The sequence below is a fragment of the Sus scrofa genome, chromosome 6, assembly GCF_054392235.1.
Source record: "Sus scrofa isolate SSC_HxYL_T2T_F1_AM1 chromosome 6, Sscrofa_HxYL_maternal_Yorkshire_Landrace_v2.0, whole genome shotgun sequence".
In the NCBI taxonomy this organism is placed as follows: Eukaryota; Metazoa; Chordata; class Mammalia; order Artiodactyla; family Suidae; genus Sus; species Sus scrofa.
The window spans coordinates 84,175,407-84,194,841 of NC_139388.1; the positions used below are offsets into that span (position 1 = coordinate 84,175,407).

Sequence of the window (19,435 nt, forward strand, 5' to 3'; positions counted from 1 at the left end):
CCAGGGTTCAAGTCCTAGCTCTCCCTGATATCAGCTGTGTGACCTTGGGCAGGGCACTTCATCTTTCTGTGTTTCAATTTCTTCATCTTCAAATAGGGTTGATGACAAACATAAGAGAACCCACTTCAGGAGTAACTAAATTAATACTTATAAAACCTTGAGAATAGTATCTGAATTGCATGTGTTTGTTAGATAAAACGCTTGCTGCAGCATCATTTGTATAGGCTGAATGATGTGAAATCACCACATTTTTTTGAGTTAGCCAAGATTTATTACTAAGAGTTCCAAAACAAACTAATGGCTATCCAGAGCGAACTGGAGAGAGAAATTAAGGTCCATTTACACCACGCAGTATATGCAGCTGTTGTAAAAAACAGGGCAGATCTATGTGTGGGCAACAAGGAACAGCCTCCAAGACAGACACAGAGACACACACAGAGGCAGTGCGGTAAGGGCGTAGGTGCTGGACCAGGTGCTGACATTTCCCAGCTATACCGTATTTAACTCTCCCCAGACATCCAGCCTCCACTGGCCTCCACTGTGGCGGGGAGCTCAGTACTAGCAAGTCCACAGCGCTGGGAAGCCACTGCCATTTTTGGGGTGGGACAGAGCTCCCTTCTTCCTTTCCCTCCAGCCTCTCCCCCAGAAACCAAAGTCAGGCTGCCCTCCAGGACCAAGGAGGAGGCCCCCCCGGCTGGGCGTATTAGTTTTACATTCAAGTGGCTAAACAGGTACCAGACTGTGTGAAGGAGGAGGGAACGGTGGGGGCGGAGGGCTGCAAAGTGCCCCTTCCAAGTTCACCCTGGGAACTTGAATTCTGGGAGTTCCACCCACCTGCCTCCAGCTCCCCCTTCCCAAGCCTCATGAGGGAAATGGAAGAGCGCAGGGCAGGGCAGGTTCCTGGGAAGATCCCAGGCCGGGGTTCCAGATGGGGCTGGTGGGGCCAGTTCTTGCCAGGATCCCCAGCAACCTTTTCTGCCCTCCCTCCTGCTGTCATTCCCATTCGGGACATCTGCTGGGGGTTTCCTGCCTGGCCTGTGTGGCTCTGCATTAACCAGTTTCCCTCTCTGGGCCTCAGTGTGCTCATCTGTTAAACACTCACTCTCACATTGCTGGGTTAGAGACGTAACTGTGGAAAAATGCATTTGCCTTGAGAGAATCTCATAGGCTTGAACCATCATTATCTTTAGCTCATGGCCTTTCTATCCAAGCCACACCCACTCAATCCCAAGATGCTGCAAAGCCTGAGCTCCTGGAAAGGGAGTCTCCTGGGGGGTCCCCAGGCCCTAGGAAGGGAGGGAGGAGTGGGTGTGTCTTGGCTCACACCCTCTCCCCAGGCAGCTGCCAGGTGAAGTTGCTGAACCAACCATCCTGACTCAGCCCCTCATTCCAGTCAATGAATTTCTGAGTCCTCTGCCTACTCAAATACCTACTGTGTGCCTGACCTGACCAGGAACTAGGGGTAGAGGATGAACAAGACAGAATCTGTGGTGCACTTGCACACACACCTGCCCAGAAGCTTCACTCAGCCACACACGCCCCTCTCCTTGAACCACGCACTGAGACATCTAACTCATGTGCACAGAGATCATGTCAAGGTCAAATGTTTGCTGACGTGCTCACACGGATATCAGCCCTACCCTGCAAACACATGTGTGCGCGCATGCGCGTGCGCACACACACACACACACAGAAACAGTGCCCAGCTAACTACTGAGAAGAAATAAAGGTAGGGGTCAAGAGATGTGAATTGCTGGATGCCCAAGGAGAGGGGAGGCCAAGACCCCTCTCACACACTTTAGACTGGAATCCAGCCGCCACTCTCCCCTACCCTGGCCGACGGCAGGACCCTCTCCATCTGTTTTCAGGAGCAGGTAGGTTGAACTGGAAGGGAGGCTGCTCATTCCCAGAGTGCCACCCTGCACCAGGGGACAGGAGACCTGGGTTGCAGTCCCCAGCTCCACTGGGCACTCCAGCACAATCTCTTCCGGTTTTGGGCCTCTCCTGGTCCGGATGTACAGTGGGGGACTGCCTGCCCTGACGATTCCTCATGCCACGCTCCCAGTGAGCAGCCGGGGCTTCTGTGAAGCCCTCTTCACCCTGCCAAGACTCCCACTGTGGCAACGGTTCTCAACAGGGGAGGCTCTGCCCCTGGAAGGCATTAGGGAAATATGTGAAGGTGGTTTTCACCCTCAGCAGTTACTGGGGATCCCCAATATCATTCAGTGGGTGGGGGCTAGGAAAGCTATGCCAGGGAGAGTCCCACCCAGGGAGAATTGCCAGGCATCACACATGCCCCCAGACGTTCATGTGAGGGAAAAGCCTGTTTATCTCACCCTACAACTTAACTCTGGTTTACATATGAGTATTTTTTAGTATGGCCACACATGCGACATATGTAAGTTCCCAGGCTAGGGATCAAATTGGAGCTGCAGCTGCCTACGCCACAGCCACAGCAATGCCAGATCCGAGCCACGTCTGTGACCTACACCACTGCTAGATCCTTAACCCTCTGAGTAAGGCCAGGGATAGAACCCGCATCCTCATGGATATACTAGTCGGGTTCGCTACTGCTGAGCCACAACAGGGAACTCCTAAAGGTATTTTTAAATATACAAAACAGGTGCAAGCATTTGGTTACTTCATTAGGTCCTGTGGCGTGATTATGTCAGAGTATTTATCTATGGAAGTGAGGGCTTTCACTTCTCTTAGTGCAGTATATTGTTTTTTTAAGAAATTGTATGTGTAGGTAGGCTTATTATCTGGAAATACCATTACAGGAAAATAAAGAACGCTCTTTAAAAAACGTGTTCTGAAACTGGCCTGGGGAACCCGACACGGTCCCGGGCGCCCTCAACTGGCAACCATGGGAACTGCAGGACGAGTGCCGGGCGGGCTCCAGGACCAGGGACAGCGCCCTAGGCGTCTCTTCCGGCAAGGCTGGGACCCGAGGGCGCCAGGAGGAAGCACCCGGCGTTCTGGGCCGCGAGCTGACCACCCCCGCACCCCGCACCCCGCAGCCCTCCCTCCTCCCCTTGAGCGGAGGCGGGCCCCAGAACCTGCCGTTTTCCCTTCTCCTTGCGCGTGCTGCCGCGCCGCTCCAGGCCCACAATGACACACCTGTGCGCCACAATAGCGACACCTGTGCCGCCGCCCACCGTGTTCCCGCCGCCTCCTCTCCCTCGAAACCGTTCTGTCGGTGTGCAGATCACCAAGACGCACCTACGCGCCTGAGACCTCTGTGATCTCCACAACGGCCTCCTGAGGCGGATTATGCAAGAGTTTTCTGTCAGCTATGGCTGATGGGGAAACTGAGGCCTGCAAATAGAGCAGATCCAGCTCTCCCGACGCCCCCTCAAGACGTCATCCCCCATCACACACGAACCCCAGCTCAGTAAGAGCTTCTAATAGTTCCTGACGCCTCATGCCAAGCCCTCTCTCCGGTTCAGTGCATGATGGCCGCCCAGTAAATTAGGTGCTATTATCATTCCCAGTCCACAGACCAGGAAATTGAGGCCTTTTGAGAGGCTAAGTGGCTTTGCCCAAAGGCCAGGGAAATAGAAGTGGCTGTAAAGACCCCCTAAGCTGACTCAGCTCTGAATCACTCTCAGGGACACTCCTGCCAAGAAGAAAGCCCTTCAAACAGCACGGCTGCCTCTTGCCCTGACACCCCTGAGGGCCTGAGAGCCTCCTCCCCCTCAGGATTTGGGTGGATGGCTGCATGGGGCCCCACATCCCTTGCCAAACCCCCCCAATCTCCCCATCCTCAAAAGCTTTCTCCTCCCAAAGCACTTCCCCAAAGCACACAGTAGGTGCTCAACAGATATTTGCTGTTTGTCTGCAGCCTGCCTTCCAAGAACCAGGATTCTAAATGCACAAGCACAGAGCCTGGGCACAGAGCCTGGACACAGAGCAGGGCAGTGTGAGCCTTTGGTTAGGGCATAGGCCTGAGAGCCAACAGAGCGGGGTTCCAGCCAAGTCTTTTTTTTTTTTTTTTCCTGTCTTTATAGGGCTGCACCTGAGGCATATGGAGGTTCCCAGGCTAGGAGTCGAATCAGAGCCATAGTTGCCAGCCTATGCCTCAACCACAGCAACGCCAGATCCGAGCCTGGCCTGTGAACCTACACCACAGCTCATGGCAACACCGGATCCTTACCCCCCTGAGCAAGGCCAAAGATCGAACCTGCATCCTCATGGTTACTAGTTGGGTTCGTCACTGCTGAGCCACAACAGGAACTCCTCCAGCCCAGTCCTGAGCTATGTGACTCTAAGCCTCAGTTCCCACATCTGGAAAATGGAGACATATCAGCTCTTGGCTCACAAGGTGATGCACACAGAGAGGACTTAACAGGGTACCTTGTGGCCACAAAGAGTTTGCATGGTGGTGGGTAGTATTGCTGCTGCCTGTAGAATCTTCCTTGGGGCATATAAAATCCAGAAGCCCCTGTTGAGTGATGCCCCCTTTCCCACAAGGGCAAATCAGACCACAACATACACCACGAGCAAGCAAGAAGGGCAGAGAAAGAGGTTGCAAATGCACAGCCTGTGGCCAGGAGGGACAGAAGGAGCGGGCAGGGCAGCCATCCTTGGTGGGCGCAGAGGGTCTAGCAGTGTCTGGAGGCCCACTACCTCACTGCCTGATCTCTGACCTTCAACCCCTGGCCTCTGGCTCCAGATCAGCTCCCTGGTGTCCTCAGCACAGAAGGCACTCCATAAATGTTCAGTGGATGAATGATGTCCTAGGGTGGCTATTTACAAGAAGGATAAAATAAATTTTGCTCCTGTTGTAACATACACAGGGTGGACATCCGTGTGGGTTTAGAGTCAGGTGGACCTGTGTTTGAATTCTCACTTCTGTCGCTTCCTGGTTTGTGACTTTGGGCCATCTCCATAACCTCTCGGAGCCTCCATTTCTTCATCGGTAAAAGGGGCTGGTGAGACAATAACAGTACTTCCCTCATAAGGTTGTTCTTTTTGTTGTTGTTGTTGTTGTCGTTGTTGCTATTTCTTGGGCCGCTCCCGCGGCATATGGAGGTTCCCAGGCTAGGGGTTGAATCGGAGCCGTAGCCACCGGCCTACGCCAGAGCCACAGCAACGCGGGATCCGAGCCGCGTCTGCAACCTACACCACAGCTCACGGCAACGCCAGATCGTTAACCCACTGAGCAAGGGCAGGGACCGAACCCGCAACCTCATGGTTCCTAGTCGGATTCGTTAACCACTGCGCCACGACGGGAACTCCCATAAGGTTGTTCTTAGGATTCAGTATAAAGTGCTCGGCCCTGGCACACAGTAGGTGTCCAGTAAGTGGGGGCGATTCTTAGCACTGTTAACACAGCCACACACTTGAATCAGGAGACCCAGGTCACAGGCCCAGCTCTGCCACTGGCTCAGTGCAACTGTGGGCAGGTCCCTACTCCTCTGTAAAGTGAGGGTTCTCCATGGTGCCTTCTGTCTGATTTGGGGGCAACCTGGCCTCCGTGGGCATGGCAGGTGGAGAGGCTCCCCGAAAACAGCTCAGCCCCTTGGTCTACAGTCTCCGCATTGAGAAGGGGAGGGTGTTTCCCTGACAGGGAGGAAGCCGGTCAGAAACAGTTCCCCCTGGGGAGTTCCTGTCCGTGGCTCAGCAGTTAACTAACCCAACTAGGATCCATGAGGATGTGGGTTCAATCCCTAGTCTTGCTCAGTGGGTCAGCCATCCAGCATTGCCATGAGCTGTGGTGTAGGTAGCAGACACAGCTTGGATCCTGTGTTGCTGTGGCCGTGGTGTAGGCCGGCAGCTACAGCTCTGATTTGACCCCTAGCCTGGGAACCTCCATATGCCACATGTGTGGCCTTGAAAAAAAAAAGAAAAAGAAAAAAGAAACAGTCCCCCCTGGACACACCCCCCACACTGTCCCTAAAGGCAGGACATAGTCCTGGAGCCACACCATGCGAGTTCCAGGCCTCAGGGTAGGGGGTAGCCTGAGACGGTGCAGTGGGCCCAGGGGAGGCAAGATCTAGGTTTGGAGCCCAGTTCATGCCCCGAGGCCCATCCCACCACTTCTCTGAACCTGTTCCCTCAGCCCCAAAGTGAGGAGAATAACAATGGCCCCATGAGTCCTGCCAGCCCTGAGGGCTCTGGCGCACACATCAGAGGCTAACCAGATGTGAAAGTCTTTTGTGAATTGCTACCATTGGGTGCAATCATCATAAGTATTATCTGTAAAATGAGGGGGTTGGACCAGCTGATCTCCATGGGCTCCCCTCCAGCTGAGGATTTCTCCGTTTCTGAGCTGGGAGTTCAGGCAGGCACAGGGGGCAGCGGAAGCCAGGGTCTGTGGGATTGTACACCCCCCAGGAACCCCTGCAAACAAATCTCCCCATTCATCCTCCTCCCCAACCCAGCCTGGGGTGCTGAGCCCCGTGCACAGGCCACAGGGAAGGGAAAAGGGAGGGAGGAGGAGCTGGAGGTGCAGGGCCAGGTTCCAAAAGGGTGGGGCAGCCTCAGGGTTTGAGCCCCACCCCTGCCCCGGCCCAGAGCTAGGCCTGTCCCCCTCCACATCTGATTCCACAAGAAGTACACCGAAGTGGTTGAAAATGGAGTCAGAGAGCCCTTAATTCTCAGCTCCAGCCACACACCAGCTGGGTGACCTTGGGCGGGCTGTTTAACCTCTATGAGCCTCAGTGGGCCTAATGATGGTTGCTCTGAGGATTAAATGAGACAGATCCGTGAAAAGTGCTTAGCACAGAGCCCAGCATTCTGCAAGTACTCGACAAATGGCCCCCACCTGCAGCCCATCACTCAGCCTCCATTCTGCTGCTCCCCCACCAGAACACTCCTGGAACCCTTGAGCCACCCACAGCTTCAACCTTGACTAACACAGGGCAGACCCTGATGGTGTGTCTGGGGGCAAGGGCAGAGGGCAGCTCCCAGGTTTCTCTGCCCCTCAGAGGGTCACATCTCTCCAGCATGGGAGGTCTGGGGGTCTGCCCCGTGACAGAGACAGATGAGGGCTTTGCTCCAGGACTCTGTCCAGTCCTATTTCTGGGGGCTAGAAGCCCTGGGGGAGGGGTTGGAAGGGCACCCCTATGCACCTGGAAAAGCTCCCAGAGCTCTGCGGGAGGCAGGTGGCCAGTGGGGCCAGTCTGGAACCCACCTTCAGAGCTTCAGCCTGAGGGCATCCATAGACTACTGCCTGGGCTGGCACAAGGGCCTGCAGTGGTCTGCCAGATGGAGGGCCCCTCCCTGGACCCCCAAGGTTGGGAAGAGGCACCGGGTGGGAGGTTTGCCTGCCATTAGCCTGGGCCTCGTCCTGGCATCCCCTTGCATGTGAATGACATGTCCTACTTTCCCTTTTTTCCTCTTTTATGACTGCACCCACAGCGTGTGGAAGTTCCCAGGCCAGGGATCGAATCTGAGCCACACCTGCCACCTATGCCAAGTTGCAGCAACGTCGGATCCTTAACCCACTGCACCAGGCCAGGGATCGAACCCACAACTTCCGCAGAGACAAGCCAGATCGTTAACCCACTGTACCACAGTGAGAACTCTGACCTGTCCTACTTTTGAGAAGGGAGGAATTGGGGCTGTCCCAACAGTTCTGGCACTGAGCTTGCAAGCAGGGAGAAGTTCCCAAGGTCACCCTTCACCGTGCCTCAAAAATCCCAACTCAGAGGAGTAGGGTCTTGGAAAGCGCTAACCTCTGATTAGGGATGGAGATGTCTTCCCTTTGCGGGCTTGGCAGAGAATCAGGAGCAGAGCAGAGGGCCAGACCTACAGGCCTCATCCCTCTACTCCCTGCTGCAGCCTGGCTGCTGCAGGCGTGTGGCTCCTGTGGCCTTGAGAAGGTCCCAGCCTCTGGCCACTCAGGAGTCTGTTTTCAGCCTCTGTTCTGCAAATCCCAGCAACCCCAGCTTCTCAGGGAAGCCTGGGGAACACACTGTTGCAAGGAACAGCACAATGCCCCCAGAGACACGACACACCTGAGGCTCGTACAGCACGGTCACCAGCTCCGTCTCACTGGAGCCACATCAAAAAGGTAGGAACTACACCCACATTTTGCACTGATGGGAAGGAAGAAAGCTGGTGACTTGCCCAAGATCATACGGCCAGGAGGGCAAGGTCAGAGGGGGACCCAGGCCTTCCGCTTTCCAGCATAGATGATAGCCCCCGCCTCCTTGACTGGCTGGTACCTCGGTCCTGTCTCCCGACCCTGGGGTGGAAGATGCTGGAGCTTTCTTCTTTGCATACAGGAGGGACATGAGCCCCAGGGAAATAGGCAGTGGACTCATATTTACACAGAAGGGGCAGGGCAGAGAACTGTGCTTGGCTAGTTCCTACCCAAGGTCTGCCCACAGAAGGCTCAGCCAATCCCTCCAATGGTCTTCCCATTGGCTTGCTGGGAGAATTCCTCAGCCGGGTCCCTAGTAAACTGACTCTAGCTCATCCCTACACACACCTTCCAGGGAAGTCAAACCAATGTCCTGACTGTCATCTTACATGCTGTAGTGACGGTGCCACCAGAAATATCTTCTCTCCTTTTCACTACACAACTCATGACACCACTCATAGCCACCACGATCATTTATCAATCACCTACTATGTGCCAGGTACTGACTTCCCAAGGGGGAAAATCACCCATCTCATGTGACAAGGGCAATGCCTTAGAAATGTGAGATTATGGAAACAATTCCCTCTGCCCCCTAAACATTAAATAAAAGTCTCATTTGCTACTGCTGTAATAAAATGTTTGAAGGGTTTTTTTGGTAAGGATTTTTCTCCATATTTGGCTGGTGTCTGTTTTTCCTTCTGCACATTCACATGTCTGAGTGCAGCTCTATGTTTTTCAAAGCAGCTCCCAGTCATCATGTCTGATCTGATCTGCACAAACAACACTCCCAGGTAGGCAGGCAAACAAGGCTTTATCATCCCTGTTCTACAGAGAAGGAAACGAGGCACAGAGACAGTAAGCTACTTGTCCAAAGTCACACAGCAGACACTGGACTTGGATTTCTTTTTTTTTTTTTTTTTTTTTTGTCTTTTTGCTATTTCTTTGAGCCGCTCCCATGACATATGGAGGTTCCCAGATGAGGGGTTGAATCCGAGCTGTAGCCACTGGCCTACGCCAGAGCCACAGCAATGTGGGATCCAAGCCGAGTCTGCAACCTACACCACAGCTCACGGCAACGCCGGATCGTTAACCCACTGAGCAAGGGCAGGGATCGAACCCGCAACCTCATGGTTCCTAGTCGGATTCATTAACCACTGCGCCACAATGGGAACTCCTGGACTTGGATTTCTGACAACTCCCAGCCCGTCACTTCTGAGTCCCCAGCTAATGTCTATGACAGGTTGGACACTGCCCTGGGTATCTGCCTATACTAATCCTTTTAACCCCATCAGGTTCGTAAAGTGGGTGATCCCTGCTTTACAGATAAAAAGACAGAGACTTAAAGATATGGAGTAATGGGACCCAAGCTGAACAGTTAGTTAGTGGCAAAGTCATTTTTTTTTTTTTTTTTTTTTTTTACAGCTGCACCTTGGCATCTGGACGTTCCAGGCCAGGGATCAAATCAGATCTGCAGCTGCCAGCCTACGCCACAGCCACAGCAACACCAGATCCAAGCCACACACAGCTCATGGCAACAACAGATCCTTAACCCACTGAGCGAGGCCAGGGATCCAACCTGCAACCTCACAGAGACAATGTCGGGCCCTTAACCTGCTGAGCCCTAACAGGAACTCCCAGATTTTCTTTTTTTTAATCTAGACTATGAAGGAGGAATTTTTTTTTTTTTTATCTTTTTAGGGCCACACCCACAGCATATGGAAATTCCCAGGCTAGGGGTCGAATTGGAGGTGCAGTTGCCAGTCTACACCACAGCCACAGCAACTCGGGATTCGAGCTGTGTCTGCGACCTACACTACGGCTCACGGCAACGCTGGATTCTTAACCCACTGAGTGGGGCCAGGGATTGAACCTGCGTCCTCATGGATACTAGGCAGGTTTGTTACTGATAAGCCACAATGGGAACTCCAGATTTTTATTTTTTTTTAATGGCTACACCCACAGCATATAGAATGCTATGCTATATGGACTTATGCTATAGCTGTGGCAACACTGGATTCCTTTTTTTTTTTTTTTGGCAAGAAATAGACTTATTAAGATAGGATGCTTGTGAGAGATGCAAGCAGGCAGCAACACTGGATCCTTAACCTCCTGCCACAGTGGGAATTCCATGAAGTCAGATTTTTAACTCAGGTTTTCTTCCAAAAAGAAATACCTCTTCGAGGGTGGGGCCTTTGTTTACTAGAGGAGTGGGCAGGTCCTTGGTCCCTTAAGCCTTACCTCCTCATCTGTGTGGCAGGGACTGAAGGATGCCACACCCAGCTCATGTCTGTTTCCCCGTGTCTCATGCTGTCCCTGGCACATACTACACACTCAATACATTCTTTGTTGAGTGTGGAAACGAGGGCCCCACCGCTGTGCCAGCACCAGTGGGGACAGCACAGGGCTGACCCCTTTCTTCCAGGGAGGAAGGCTGGTATCCCAGTGGGACCTCCCTGTTTTGGGGTGTCTCCACCAGCACCCCTCTGACTCTTCTCTCTTCCTTTCTGAGTCACTGCCTGCAAGTACAAGTCTGCAGCCCTAAAAATAGAGCACATATGGGGGCATAAAAATACCCACAGATGAAAACTACAGTGGCAACCCCCCTACTCTCAGGTCCCCCTCTGTGGACCCAGGGTGGCCAGCCCAGGAAGTCCCTGCACTGGCAACGCTGCTGGGCCTAGTGTGGACAGAGAGTTTTCTTTTCTTTTTTCTTTTTGTTGCTTTTTAGGGCCATACCCGAGGCATATGGAGGTTCCCAGGCTAGGGGTCTAATTGAATCTACAGCTGCCAGCCTACGCCACAGCCACAGCCACATAGGATCCAAGCCGCATCTGCGACCTACGCCACAGCTCATGGCAACGCCAGATCTCCGACTCACTGAGTGAGGCCAGGGATCGAACCCATATCCTCATGGATACTAGTCGGATTCATTTCTGCTGCGCCATAACGGGAACTCCAACACAGAGTTTTCAACCAGTCTTCAGCCAGGGGCCCCCTCCTGCCCCCACACTGCCCAGCAGAGCCAAACTTCCTTTCCTCATTGGCACGGCTGCCACCCTACACCTGGCACTCCCTAGCCAGGCTGAGTGGCCTCCCGGAGCTGGAGATGGGCCCAGGGAAGGAAATGACTTCCCCGGGCCACACTGCCAGCAAGAGGCCTGGCCAAGCCTGGACTGAGGACCGGCGCCCTGGCAAAGCCCAGAGCCCAGCGCGGCCCTCCACCAGCATCAGTCTGGCCTGGAGATGACATGTGAACCCACAGAAGCCGCTCTGGGCAGCTGCCTCCCAGCGACACCAGCCTCTCAGAGGCACAACCCGGGGGCCGGGGGCCCAGCCTGATGGAGGTTCTGCCAGGCCAGGAGGTAAGATTCCCTTCCCTTCACACCGTGCTGGAGGGCAAAGCAGAAACCGGGACCTGGCAAGGCCTCCTGGAAAAGTGGCAAAGGAAAGGGAATCCCAGGGTGCCTGGAGCTTGGGCTGGGCTGTCCTGTCTTGGGAGGGGCCTGAGGAGCAGGACTTCCAGGGACGGCAAAGGGGCAGCCCAGGGAGCGGCTCCTCCGGCCTCCGGGGCAGGTGTATGTCTGGGGGAAGGTGGGCAGGAGAGGAAGGTCCACTGACGGGAAAGACTGGTCATTTCCCAGGATTTTCAGGGTCCACGAACCAGAAAAGAGGGCAGAAGATGAGGCTGAGGCTCTGCTGGGGGTGGTTGGCGGGGCCTCTGCCGCCCCCTCCCTGGGGTGGTGCCGAGTTCACGTCCCACGTGCAGGAAGCTGAGGGAATGCACGCACTTGTGCACCCTTGGTGGCCTGGGTGTGGGTGGGTGCATGTGCCTATCTGCCAGGTTGATTTCGAAGGGTGTGGAGCCTCCTTGTGCTCTTCCCCCATGCGTGTGTCATGTGTGTTCCCCCCGGAGGAGATAACAGAAGCGGTTATCAGCCCAATGAGGGTTTGGAGGTGTCTCCTCTCGTGACTACACCCACCTCCGCTGTGTGTACACAACGCCTGGATGGCGTGTCCCTCCACTTGCCCTGTGGGTCAGAGTTAGAGGCGGGGGTCTTGGCCGTGTGTGCGGTGCGTTCCTGCAACTGGGTCTCGGGGTATTTGTACATCAGAGCGTGTTTGCCTCTGTGTCTGGCCGAGCACGGGTCTTGCTTGTTTGCGAGGCACGTGTGGCAGCTCAGCAGTGTCTGACCGCCCGGACAAAGGCCTCCGAAGACAGACAGGTGGCGTGGAAGGCAGACCTGCCGCAGGAGTCCTCAAAAGGCCTCTCGGCTCTGGAACGTGACAGCCGGCAGGGGTGGGGCCGGGGAGAGGGAGGTGGAGCAGGGCTTCAGGGCTCCCTTACCCCAGGCCTGCGCAGACCCTGCTGGCAGCCTGAGGCCCAAGCAGCAGAGACCTCCGAGCCAAAAAGGAAACGAGCTGCAGTTCAAGAGGCAGAAAGAAGAATCTTTCTTATCTCCTATATTGGGTGGAGGGTGGAGAGAGCCAGGGGAGGGATCTCCGGAGACCCCTGCCAGGCAGGCACCTTGGGGCAGAGAGGAGAGCAGAGGGCTTTGCCCAAGGAAGGCTGAAAGTGCGGGGAAGGTTTCCGGGTGGGAACACCGCCACGGCTGTGGGCAGCGGTGGCACAGGAAGCACAGGGCTTTGGAGGGGGAGAAGCTCTCAGTTTGCGGCCCTGAAGAGAGGTGCCGTTCTTCTCAACTGACCCAGGTGCCCCACCCACCCCCAGTCCCGATGCACCCACCCCCCAGCAGCACGGGAGAGCAGGTCCCTGTGAACCACTCCACCTGTCACTGATCCCTCCTCTGCCCCACCGCTGTGAGGCTCTGCCAGAACCAGGAGTCAGAGAACTGATTCTAGGCCAGGCAAAGGCGACTCTGGGATCCCGGGCAGTTCATTTAGCCTCTCTGAGCCTCAGTTTCCTCATCTGTGCAATGGAGACCTCAGCTCCCCTCCCTGAAACCTTGCTGTGGCTGAGAAGGCACTCAGCCACTTGAGGATTAATCATCACCCTGGAAGAATTTCCAAGGTTACCGAGGTCCCCCTCTGCCTCCCAGGACCCTCCAACTACCAGAGGGTCTCAGAGTGAGACTGAGGTCCTGGGTAGAGGAGCGAGGAGGGGTCCCGGGCCAGCTGGGCATGACCACCACCCGTCCCACTCAGCTGCTGCCCTCTCCCTGTTCAGGGCCCCCGTCTGGCTGATTTCCCTCTCATTACTAGGAAACTCCCCTGGCCCAGGTTCTTCTTCCAGACACCACCCCCCCTGAAGGAGGGCGGGCTGTCCTGTGGCAGGGTGGACCAGGAACCTGAGGAGGCAATGCCACCTCCTCCCTTCTTTTCCCCTCTGCCTTTCTTTCCTCCTCCGTCCTGACCCAGCTTCTCCCAGTGCCGCCTCCTGCTGGCCTCTGACTTTGATGAGGGAGGGCAGTGAAGCACGGGGCGACACCAATATGCCATGTGTGAAGGGTGGGGTGTCCTTCTCCATTTCACTCCCAGGCCTGTGGTAGGACTTCAGCAAAAACTCGGAGTCAGGGACAGGTCGGGGTCTAACTAGCACGGAGGGAGGGCTCTCACCTCCTGAGCCAGGGTCTGCGTGCCTGCGTGTGTGAACACAAGATCCCTTGCCCAAGTCCAGGCGCCCCACGGCTGGCACCAAAGCGCCTGCGGGGCGCGGGGACCGCCCTGTGGATTCCCACCGAGTCTTCAGACCCTGCGGAGCCAGGGGAGGCGACGAGGGGGCGCCCGACTGCGTGACGCGAGTGCCCTGCTCGGCGGCGGGTCAGGGACGGGGTTGAGGGGGTGGGGATGCGCGCTGTCCCTGGGGAAGAAAGGACATCATTGCCCCCTCGGCTCAGGGTCGTTGGACCCCCAGTTCCCTCCCCTGAGGACCGCAGCGCCTCCTCCAGGGGGGTGTCGGGGGCCGCCCCCTCTCCAGAGATTGAGGGAACATGCCCACTTCTCGTCCCCTCGTCCGGGTGGGCGGAACACGGGACCCCCCACCCACGCAGGGGGGTGGGACCCAAGCCCCAGGAGCCGCGGCCTGGACCCACACCCCCGAGGCAGGAGGCTGAGCCGGCTCAGCCCAGGCCTGCCCTTCGGTCCACCGCCTGCAGTCGTGGCCGACCCCAGCCTGCGCCCCCTCCCCGCCGGCCGCCCGCCCTCGGGTCCCCGCCCGTTGCTCCCACCCTCCGGCCCGGCCCGACCCGCCCGCGCCGGGTCTTGGCGGCCGGCCGAGGGGAGCCCGGGTCACCTCCGTCCCTTCCCCTTCCCAGGGCCACCGCCCGGGCGGGGCGGACTCACCGCGGGCCTGAGCCGGGGGCGTCCTGGGCTCTGCACTCCGGTGCCCGCGGCAGCCGCTGCAGCTCTGCTCGGACGCGGCTCGGCGTTCGCCGCCGCCGCCGCCGCCGCCGCAGTTCGGGGAGGGGGGGGGCGTCACGTGACCGCGGAGCCTCCTTCCCGGCGCGCTCCCCCCTCACTGCGGAGCCGGAGCCGCGGGCGCGGGAGCGGCCCCCCACCCGACCGCCCCCGACAACAGGTCCCGGAGGCGGGCGCTCCCTGCCCCATTTTACAGGTCGGGAAACTGAGCACTGGAGCGGGCAAGGGCTGGCTCAAGGTTACCCGGCCGGACTGCTCCAGCCAGGCGAGGACTCAGCGGCCCAGCCCACAGCCACGCTCCAAGGGGAGAAGGGCAACTTCTGGACAAGTGGGGTCGATGGGGAAGTGGGGGGCACGCCCTGGGCCTGCCTGGGCTCTTCGCGTCTGCAGGGGCGGGGAGGTAGGAAAAGGTATACAGGTTTAGCTGGGCGGGGATGCTGTGCCGCTGCCGCTTGTCCTCCGCTCTGGGCCGCTGGGCGTGCGACCGGCAGCCGCCCCGCGGCGGCCCTCCCCAGCGTTAGCGGCTCTCCCACATCGTCCCGGGACTGGAACCGGGAAGGGGGTGAGCCCCAGACCACACTCTAAAGGAGCAGAGGGAAGGCAGCAGAGGAAGGTGGGTGGGGGCAAGAGTGGAAACCCAGGCCTGAAGGGGCCGCAGGGATCACCTTAATCTGACCTCTGAGGCGCAAAATGGGGAAGAGACTTGCCCAAGGTCACAAGCAAGTCAGCAGCAGCAGCAGCAGCAAGGGCGACGATCCTTGAGTGGCTCCTGGGCCCCACTTCCCACTGAAGAGAACTTGGGTTGTGTTACCACTGGGGTCCCCTCCAAGGGGTAGCCACCCTAGATGAATCCAAGAGACAGGCAGTGTGTCTACAAGGCTAGAGCTGTGGGGGACCACCGGGTGAGGGTATGCTTGGCAGGCCCAGGTCATTGAACTTGAATCCATCACAGAACATTGATTTTAGAGGGGATTTTGGAAACCTCGAGATCTCAGACCCTTGCTCCAATAACTGGGGAAACTGAGGTTGCAAAAGGGGTGGAAACAAACCTCCATGGCATCTACCCTCCAAGGTCAGCAAGTCCAATAGACCTATTTCACAGACAGGACTTATGGAAGATTCAAGTCTTCCATTAATTTACTCAAAAAATTTTTTTTTTCGCTTTTTTGCTTTTTAGTGCCACACCCTTGGCATATGGAAGTTCCCAGGCTAGGGGTGAAATCAGAGCTACAGCTGCCAGCCTACACCGCAGCCACAGCAACGCAGGATCCGAGCCCTGTCTGCAACCTACACCACAGCTCATGGCAATGACGGATCCTTAACCCACTGATCAAGGCCAGGGATTGAACCCACATCCTCATGGATCCTCCTTGGATTCATTAACCACTGAGCCACGAAGGGAACTCCCTACTCAACCTATTTATGGAACACCTGCTGTGTGCTTAACAAGTGACTGTCACTTCACTTCCCCCCTCTAATTTCCCTGTCATGGGGGGTTCACTTCATTAAATACCTGGGACCTTCAGTAATATTTACATCAGCCTCTAGAAGATCTGAGACACGCAGGCCTGAGTTTTCAGTCCTGAGTTTTCAGTCCCACAGGGACATCCCCTGCTAAGTCTTCTCACCTCCACAAGAGAGATTGGAATTAAGGGGGAAAAGCAGGGCATGCCTCACCCTCAACCCACCCCCTGCAAATGCGAAAAGGGAGAGAGGAGGTAGGGTTGGGGCACTAGTTATTCCCAGTCCTTCTGTCACTCCCACAGTCTCGCCGCAGCCATGGGTGGGAAAGTGTTCCCAGCCTAGGACTCCTGAAACTTTTAAGAGCATAGGAGTGGCCTAATCCAGATTCAGGGGGTCTGGGGCCAGAGCCTCTGCATTTCTAATAAAGCTTCACAGCATTGCTGGTGAATAGTATGCTTACAGCAAGGCTGTCAGAGAAGAAGAAACTGCAGGGGTTCTGAGAGCAGCACCCTATTCACGCTGAGCCTACCCCATCCCTGGAGCATTTGATTTCCTGCCTAAGCCTCAGGCCTGAGCCTGGACCCCTCAGGCTCAGCAAGCATCAGGGCTTTATAGTTTGGCTCAAAGCTGTAATAAGAGGGAAGAAACTGAATGAGACTAGTCAAAGCACTTTTCAGGATGGCGCAGAAGGGATTTTGTAGTGTATCCACCTGCCCCAGACTGTTAAGTTGTAGTGGACAGTGGTCCTGCGAGATGCTTGGTGAAATAAAATTGTTATTTGGGAGATGCTGGTTGGAAGCCTAATGCCCTTCCAGTGTAGCGTACATTGGGCTAATCTGCCTACAGCAGGGCTGGGCTCACACATCTCAGAAAGGGAACAGGTTTCTCTAAAGCCCCACATCTCCTATCCTTGTCTTTTTTGTATACTCGGCCGGGTGGATCCTTGAATTCTGTTCCCATCAAAATTCCAGGGCCTCTTCAGCTTCTTCACCTACTCCTCAAATGCACCCTCTTCCCCTCCACGCTGTGGGACAGTGTCCAGGGCTCCCAATTCTGGCCAGGAAGGCACTGCTCACGGTAGCGTTCCAGAGTGGAGGCTCACGTGAGCCTCAGCAAGGGGCCCGATGGAAGCAGAGGAGTTGCAGCTGTGATCCCTCATGGTCTGGACCAGCAACCCCAAGGTCCCCAAGGTCCCACTGGCACTGAGGGACTGAATGTACCCGATCCTGGCTGAGTCAAAGAATGAAGGCTCTTCTGTGCCAGGCCTCTCTTTCTCCTTTATAACCAAGGAGCTCTTCAATTACAGCACTTTCCTCTTTACAGAAAACCTCAGTGCAAGAAGCTTATAATCTCTCATGTGTCCTGGGGGGCAGCATGCTGAGACGGTCAGGGACCCTGGGGAGAAGGCAGCAAGCCCGTGCCATGGGGGGGTTGGGCACAGAGCCTGGGTACTGAAGGGAAGATTGGACGAAGGCCCCAGAGCTTTGCTTTCCCTGCCCTACTTCAATCCAAACCACTCAAGACGGACCACTCACGCATGGCTGCCTCTAGGCATGTCCTTTCTTTTCCAAACACTTAATACATTGTGAGCCAGCCACCACCCCTGCCCTCCCTCCCAACTGAAGAAATGAAAGCTGCCTTCAAAAATTCTGACATCTACGAAGGCTGGAGAGGGAAATTGTGGGTGGCACAGCAGTTAAACTCGGAACGCGTGAGGGGGTCCAAAAATGGGCACGGCAGTAACTCTCCTTTCTCCACCACCCGTCCCAGGTCGGCTCAGTGGGGAGAAAGATGGGGATGGGGACCACCCAGTCGAAAAGGCAGAGGGAGAAAAACCCCAAGTGGTGGGTCCCCCCAGGTGTGTTATCCACAGAGCACCGGGTCAGGTCTAGGAGGGGCTGGTGACGAAGATGCAGGTGGGCTGCAGGGATGGCGGGAAGGGAGGAGGGTTCCCCTCTAGCGGGAACAAGGCTGGGTGAGGACTGAAGGTCAGCTCCAGGGCACATCAAGAAGGGTTCAGAGGTCTCAGTGTCTCGGTGGGCTGCCATGCTGATGTGGGAGACACAGCACAGGATGCCACCCTTGGGGGGCGGCTCACAACTGTGGGCAACGCTAGGAAGTACCCATTTTGAGGACAAAGGAGATAAGTCCAATGGTGGAGACTGCACTGGTCACACCAAAGCAGCAGAAAACTCTCTCCCAGGGGTCCTGCTGTCTCTGGGTAAGAGCTACTGGTGGATCCTGAAGCGTTCATCCGTTTTTGCTTGCTGAGAACATGTGACGCGCTGTGGGATACAGATGAGTAAGATGGCGAGAGCCTCTGCCCTCGGGGAGCTCGAACAGTCTAGACTAATTAGGTTGATTCATTTTCTGGGATTTGGAGTGGTTTTAGGTACAGACGTAAGATCCAGCACAGCCCTAACTCTGGCTCCCAGTTAAAACAAAAATAAGCAATTCACTCTAGTTTCAGAATTCTAGACAGTCTAGCACGGCTTGAAGCCTCCTTCACCGAGAGCCAGTGCCTGCTACAGATGGGAGAGAAGATGCAGCTAAACCAATGATACAAACACAAACCAAAGAAGTGACTCACGCACCGATAAAACAAGAGACGCTTTGAGAGGTGGTCCAGGCTGGCGATGTTCCAAACACACTCCCTGAAACTAGCTGAGTGGGAAGGTGCAGGAGTGGAGCCAGAGGTAAAGCCCTAGTGCCTCCCTTCCACTAAATTTGTGCACAACCATTTCTACACACTCTACACACACTGAGGCGCAAAGGGGAACACACTTATCCAGGATCATAAAAAGAACTGGCAGCAGTTTAGTGTCCTCTCCATTACAGATACAAATACACCAGAGAATGGGGGGAGGGGAGACCAAGATCCAAGCCCAGCAAAGAGGCCTAGGTGCCCGCCTGCAAAAATTCAACCCAGGCAGAGGCTGCCCAGGCCTTCTGGTTTTCTTGGGGTGTGTCCCCCACTTCCTGTGGCCCAGGGCCTGCCTCCCCTAGCAGCGCTAATGCAGATCCGGAACCCAAGCTGCCGTTCCAGCTGCTGCTATGAGGCTGGTTCCCTCCCTGACCAACGGCAGTTTCACTCCAAAGGCCCTGGCCTATGTAGCCTCGGCCAAATCCTTGAAAGCATTTTTTTCTTTCTTCCTTTAAGCATGTGTGTGTGGTGGGGGGAGGGGGGGTGGAATATGAATATGATGCCCTCTACTTGAGATCAACCCAGTCATAACGTTGGATCAGCTCTCAGAACTAATTTCAGGGGGAATTCAGACAGCCTCATGAATGGGAAAGTGTGAAAACACAGCCCAGGAAGAGTCAATGTATCATCCATGCTTGTGGATGGAGCCTGTCTGGCAGCGGGATCCACTTCTTCAGGGATGACGGTCTCACCTCTGCTGGGGGATGGGGGGGAGGCGCACAGCCAGGGCCTGATCCAGTAACAAGCTGGTGCAGGTCCCAATTCTAAAGGCAGAGCAGTGTTTCCTAGAGAAGGCCAGA

At 55.9% G+C, this 19,435-nt stretch overlaps 1 protein-coding gene across 24 annotated transcripts in view; it reads right to left on the reverse strand.

Annotated features, from left to right (window-relative positions):
• Nucleotides 1-14,501, reverse strand: part of RAP1GAP (RAP1 GTPase activating protein) — a 70,887-nt gene extending 56,386 nt beyond the window's left edge. For all 24 annotated transcript variants that reach the window (XR_014807227.1, XR_002345434.2, XR_002345431.2 and 21 more), the window contains exon 1: nt 14,393-14,501. The gene's annotated coding sequence lies outside the window, so the exon portion shown is untranslated. The remainder of the gene's footprint in view (nt 1-14,392) is intronic.
• Between the last annotated feature and the right edge of the window lie 4,934 nt (nt 14,502-19,435).